The sequence below is a fragment of the Melozone crissalis genome, unplaced genomic scaffold, assembly GCF_028551555.1.
Source record: "Melozone crissalis strain CALT ecotype California unplaced genomic scaffold, PUWL_Pcris_2 ptg000063l_1, whole genome shotgun sequence".
Taxonomy (NCBI): Eukaryota; Metazoa; Chordata; class Aves; order Passeriformes; family Passerellidae; genus Melozone; species Melozone crissalis.
In genome coordinates, this window is record NW_026535841.1 from 5,903,997 (window position 1) to 5,909,996 (window position 6,000).

The 6,000-nt window shown below is 56.0% G+C and overlaps 1 protein-coding gene across 1 annotated transcript in view; it reads left to right on the forward strand.

Annotated features, from left to right (window-relative positions):
• The window catches only part of TPCN1 (two pore segment channel 1), a 228,889-nt gene extending 223,230 nt beyond the window's left edge, over positions 1-5,659 (forward strand). The window contains exon 27 of the transcript XR_008483854.1: positions 5,647-5,659. The gene's annotated coding sequence lies outside the window, so the exon portion shown is untranslated. The remainder of the gene's footprint in view (positions 1-5,646) is intronic.
• Positions 5,660-6,000: the final 341 nt, after the last annotated feature.

Here is a 6,000-nt window from a genome sequence, read left to right on the forward strand (position 1 = left end):
CCCTCTGTTCCTGCCTCGTCCTTGGCCACCAGGGCTGTCAGGGCTGTCACTTGCCACGAAGGCTGGCACTGACAGGACCCTCACGCCATCACTAACGCATCCAGACCTTGCCCTTGTCACTGCTGTCCTCTCTGAGACATCCACACTGCCCAGACAGGGCTGCCCTTGCTTGTTCCTGCCTTGTGAGGGTCTGGGCAGGGATGGATCCTGCCTGTGTCTGACCCCTCTGCTCTGGGCAGGTCCCCACTCCCACCACAGCTGCACCTGCAGCCCCCTCATTGCCCTTTCTGCAGTAAGGGGTGATTTTGCCCACGTGGAATTTTGCCCACAGTTGATGCAGGTGTGACCCCTGAGGATGCCCAGGATCAGAGAGATCTCTCTCTTCTCTCAGGGAGTTTGGGGGAGCAGTGCTTACCTGAGACCAGGCCAGGTACCCACTGACTCTTGCAGTGAATGTGGCCAATCCTGGTCTCACTTAATTGCAAACAATGATTTTATCCCTCCCCTGTACATGCAAAGCTGCAGTACAGAAGCACAAGATTCACACACGCCAGATTCAGGTTTGATTTCCTTTGTGGGTTCAGCTCTCAGGGTGGGTCAAGATTTTAATTTTGCAAATGTAAGAGTGGGAACATCCTTTTTCTGGAGAGCTGGGGATTTTAAGGGGATCAGAGAGATAAGGGATCTGTCCCTTCAGCAGGTGGTTGTGCTGCACCATGGAAGGTCCTTCCCCAAGGCAGGCTCAGTTCCAGCCTGAGATCCCAGCCCTGGGAATGAGGGAAACTGAGGTCCTGTCCTGAGAAGGCTCAAAGGAGATTTTGGAAAGTTCCCATTGCTTGAATGGCTGCTCTGAAAATCATCCTTAACCCTTCTGCTGCTGGCACAGAGCACGGGCAGGGACAGACCAGGCACTGGAGAGCCAGTGTGGAGGTTCACTGGGGCAGGTCACCCACACATGCTCTAAAACACAGGGAGGGGAGGAGTCCAAATCAATAATTTGGGATGTTTTTCCCCATAGGAATGATTGTCTTTGATGGTGGCAGTGTGAGGCACTATGTCCCAGTGTCACTGTATGTCACCTGTCCTCACAGCAGTGCTGGGTGGCTGCAGGGGGCACCTGGGTGGGCAGGGAGGGAAAGGGCTGTGCCAGGCTTTGTTCCCTGAAGTGCCTGAGGGCAGCAAGAGGCAGAGGGTGACTGGGAGGTGACAGGCCCAGCAAAAGTGACACATCCTCCCCCAGAGAGAGCCCCATGTCTGTCTGCTGTCCCCACACTCCATGCTGGGGCGCCCACAGACTGGTGGCAGGGTCCAGGTGACAACTGTCCCCTCTCTCTCACTCTGCAGACACACGCTGGGCACAGAGGGGCACCAGAGCAGTGTCAGACAGTGCTAAAGAGCAGGGCTCAGCTGGCTGTGAGGGTTATTATGGGCTGCCTGCAGCCAAGGAACTGAACTTTGCAAAGCAGGGCACCATGGGGTCAGGGCCATCTCTCTGTGGGGAGAGGGACAAAGGGACCTTGTGCTCCGGGTTTGAGGGCACCAGGGGGAAAAGTGCTACTGAGGAGGAGAGGAAGAAGAGAAAGGAGCTGCTGCAGAGCCTGTCTGCCCCTGGGTAGGAGAAGGCAGAGGTCAGGTGCAAAGGCTGCTGTGGTGTTTGGAGAGGTGCCTCTCTCACTCTGTGGTGTTTGGAGAGCTTCTCTTGCTCTGTGCCCAAAGGGGCACTGGAGGTTCCCCAACTTCTCCAGGTGCCACACGTGCCATGCCAGCATGAGTGGCAGCAGCAGAGCTGTGACCCCGAGCCAGAGCAGCCCCTGTGCTGTGCTGTCCTGCCCTGGCCAGCCTGGCAGTGCCAGCCCTGTGAGAAGGACGAGCACAGCCCCGGGGTGCCCTTCATGCCTGTCGGATCGGGGCAGCCTCGGACACCACCGGACGCTTCTGGAGGTGGACAGGGAAGGTAAAAATCCCTCTGAGCCGGGGTCACCTTGGCTGTGACAGACTCCCCCACGCCAGGCAGCCTCTCTGGAGCTCACAGGATGCTGCTGAGCAGCTCTGGGGGCTGTGGGGGGTTCCCAGTGTACCCACACCCCTCCATGGCAGAAAGCACGGGAGGTACTCGGTTTCCTTGGCACACGGACCTTGAGTCCTTCTCTTTTCTTTGAGATGTGGGAAATGAGAATTCAGCCTCGGGGGTTACTGCAGAGGGCTGTCACCTGGCTGAGGACCTTTCACTGACTAAATTCACCCACAGACAGCAGCAAGGACAGGGATGAATGGGATCAGCAACACTCACAGCCTGCTTTTGGTCTGCTGGCCCTGCTTCAGTGGGTAGCATTATTTTAATAACAGCACCACAGGAAATGCTCCCTGAACCTCCTCAGTTTTGCGCTGGAGATGTTAAATTTGGAGAGAGGAGATGGCCAGAGACTCCTTGTATAAGCAGATTGTCCTCACAGTCCTGAATGAAATAAAAAGCTGCTTAAAAGAGAGCTGGTGCTTGGAAAGGCAGTGCATGGGACACTTGTCCCTGCTGTGTGCTGCTCAGTGGAGCCAAGGGAGGAGGAGGAGGAGGAGAAATTGCCCTTCTGAAGGGCATCATCCCTGGGACTCTGCCCACCTGGCCTGCCAGACCCTCTGCTAAGGGACAGGATGCTGCAAGGATGCTGTCCTTGCCTGGGGGTGTGACTGCTGCAGTGTCACCGTGGGCAGCACAATTTGGCTTCCAAGCACACCTGCCCTCACCTGACCCTGCAGCCAAGGGGACAGGCTGGGAGTGTGTCCATGCTCCTGCTCTCTGCCCTCTTTTTTGGTGGAGATTGCGCCAATCTTTCTTTTCAAAGCCTTCCAGCCAAACTGCAATGCTGAGATCAACAGATGGGGGAGAGGATGAGGAAGGGCAGGGGGGATTTTCCCCCTCACATCAGGCACAAACATGCTGCCGATGCCACCTCCATGGAGGAGGATTCACAAAGGACTTGGAAATCCAGCTAATCCAAGTGCTTTGCTTTACAGCAGCTGGGGACCAGAGGTTAAACCCTGTCCATGAGCAATAATAAATTCATCTGCCAGAACAGCTGGGGGACCACACCTGCCCAGGAGAGAAGCCACCAGAAGAGCAGGCTCAGACCTTCCTCCTCTCCCTCTGGAGCATGGATGGTGGTGGCTGACAGAGCTGAAGGAGGTGATCCACGAGGTCAAATCCCTCCTGGCATCACTCTCCCCATCACATCTCCCAGCAGAGCCTTCCATGGTTCTCCAGAGGGGATGGGCTGGATTTGGCACTGAGCACACACAAACTGCCAGGACTGGGCTGGGATTACAGCTCTCTCCTGGCCCCACCTAAAGCTGGGGAGATGTTGGCTGTGCTCTGCCACAGCTGCAGCTGGCCCAGGCTGCTGCTGTCACCCACCCAGCGCTGACAGATAAGGTCCAGCTCATTTTCCAAGCTGTCCCAAGCAGAAGTTCCCTTCAGGCCCTGACAGACTCCCCACCCCTTGCTGAGGGGTGTGGATGGGACCCTCCATGAGGAGCTCAGTGAGAGGGATCTTCCTGCTGCTGCCCTTGCCTGCTTTCTCCTTCATCCATCACCCCTTCCACCGCCCTGAGTTTCCTTTATTTCTGTATTTTCGGGTGTGTGTGTGTGCAAATGGGCTCAAGGGAGGGTCCAGGCAACAGCTGCCTTTGATCAGCACAACACGTGGGAGAGGGAGCACTCCAGGAATGCCGACTCCTGATCAAAGGTGGGAACGCAGTGACAGCCGGGACTTGGCAAAAACCCATCCCAGCTAATCCCTGCTGGGAGCTGGGGGTGGCCCAGGGAGCCACACAGGCACAGGCCCCAGCCCAGCAGAGGGATGGAGAGGGGAGCAGGGCTGCTCCCTCTGCCCAGGGCTCTGTCCTCAGCAGGGTGTTGTGCTCTCTGCAACAAGAAATGAGATTCCCATCCCTTCCTTGGTTCTCCATTGTGGAAGGGGTTTTACAGCAACTTCTGTGAGCCAGAGAGAAGTTTGAGAAGAGGATCCCTGTTTACCCCTGAAAGCATTTTCTACCAAGGTTGCTGACATAGAAAACAAGGGAAAAATAAGGCTAAATAAGAGAAACCTGCAACTGTCTATTCCAATCCATTTGTCTTTCCTGACCAATGAGTAAACTTAGGAGTTTTGTAAAAATGTATAAAAAGTTGCAGGTGTTTTTTTCCAAGGATACTCCACACAGGTGGAGCAGCCCATAGGGAGAAGTGGTCCCTGAGTTCCTGCCTAGAAAGGGTTTGGATGCATGCTATAATAAAAACAGGTTTGAAGTCTTCTGATAATGGAGAGTTGCTTTGTATTGTCACCATCTCAACTACAATACTTCATCATCCCTGCTCCCACAAACCCTGCAGCTCCTCCCTGGAGAGGCAGCTGAAGGAAAAGAGGGGCAGCTGAAGGAAAAGAGGGGCAGTCTCGGTGTCTGAGACTTTTATCACCTCCACAAAGATGGATGGACAGGTCATTTGTCTCTAAAAACAGCTGGGAGGAAAGGAGAAGACAAATCGGCTCCTCCTGCCAGACAGGCGGGCTGTGGGGACAGCGGGGACACAGCTGCCAGCCCTGCTCCGTGCCAGGTGGGTGGTGGCAGTGCAGGACACACACACAGGACAGGGGGACACAGGACCCCCCCACACACACACAGAGGACAGGGGGACACAGCTCCCAGCCCAGGTGGGTGGTGGCAGTGCAGGACACCCCGATGTGTGGGCTGTGCCCCGGTGCCAAGGATGTCCCGCGTCACCTTCCCTGCGGCCGCTCTTATCTCATCCCTCTGATAACGCGGGTGGGATCCCTGTCTGGAGGAGCAGGTGGACTCAGCAAGGCGTTTGTCAAACCCAGCCCCTCTCCCCTGCAGCACTCAGCTCTTCCCATCCCCAGGAACACCCTCCATCCCCAGCAGCAATAATCCCACCCCATGTGCCTGATGCTTCCCGCATCCCTCATCCTGCCTGGCCTCACCTTCCTCCTCCTCCCCGTGGCTGTTGGGGCTCGGCCGAGGCTCCTGTGCTATGGGAAGCTTTTAAAAAGGGAAGCTTTTCCCCAGGGCCGATAAGGGCGGCTCCCTCGGGCTCACCCCGTGTCCCCGGGCGGGGTCACAGGTCGCTTCCTCGCCGGGCGGTGCCTGATAACGAGTCCATCACGGCCGGGAACACGGAGACAGCATTTATCAGCAAAGCCTGGGAAAATAAAGACATGGAAATGGTCCTGCAGCAGGCTGGGAGTCTGGCAGGGATGAGGCTTTTTTGGGGTGGATGGAGAGTTTGGGGTTGGAGAGCGGATGGGGTTGGCACAGAGGAATTGGGGAGCAGTGGAGGGTTGGGATCCCCCATGACCTGAGAGGCTGCGAGGGGGTGCCTGAGCTCATGGGCTCATTCAGATTGGAAAAACTCTGCAAGATTATCAGGCCCAACCACATCCTTCAGTGCCACACTCACCCATCTTTTAAATTCCCCCAGCTTTGGGACTCCACCACTGCCCTGAGCCAGGGCTTGGCAACTCTTCCCTGGAAGAAATTTTCCTTAATATCCAAACTAAATCTCCTCCAGTGCAACTCGAGGCTGTTTCCTCTCTGTCAGTCATTACCTGGGAGAAAAGAACAACCTCCACCTGGCTCCAGGCTCTGCTCAGGGAGCTGTGGAGAGCAGGAAGCTCCTCCTGAGGCTGAGCCCTCCCAGCTGCAGGTGACCCATTCCAGAGCAGGAAAAGCAGCAGGCAGGGAATGAATGGGGTGCCCCTGTGCCAGACCCACAGAATATGGGGCTGAGGAGGTGCTGGGTCTTCTCAAGTGAACCTGAAGGCTCCTTGTAAAGATTTGCCAGAAAAATGAGGTTCAATAAGGCAGGAGGGATGGTGTGATCACTACCATGTCTTCACAGTCACATCAAGTCCCAGCTCAAAGGGTTCAGCTGCCAAAATATCCCCCACAAACCAAGACCGACAGCCCCCACTATGGCCACATCCTGCACCAAAG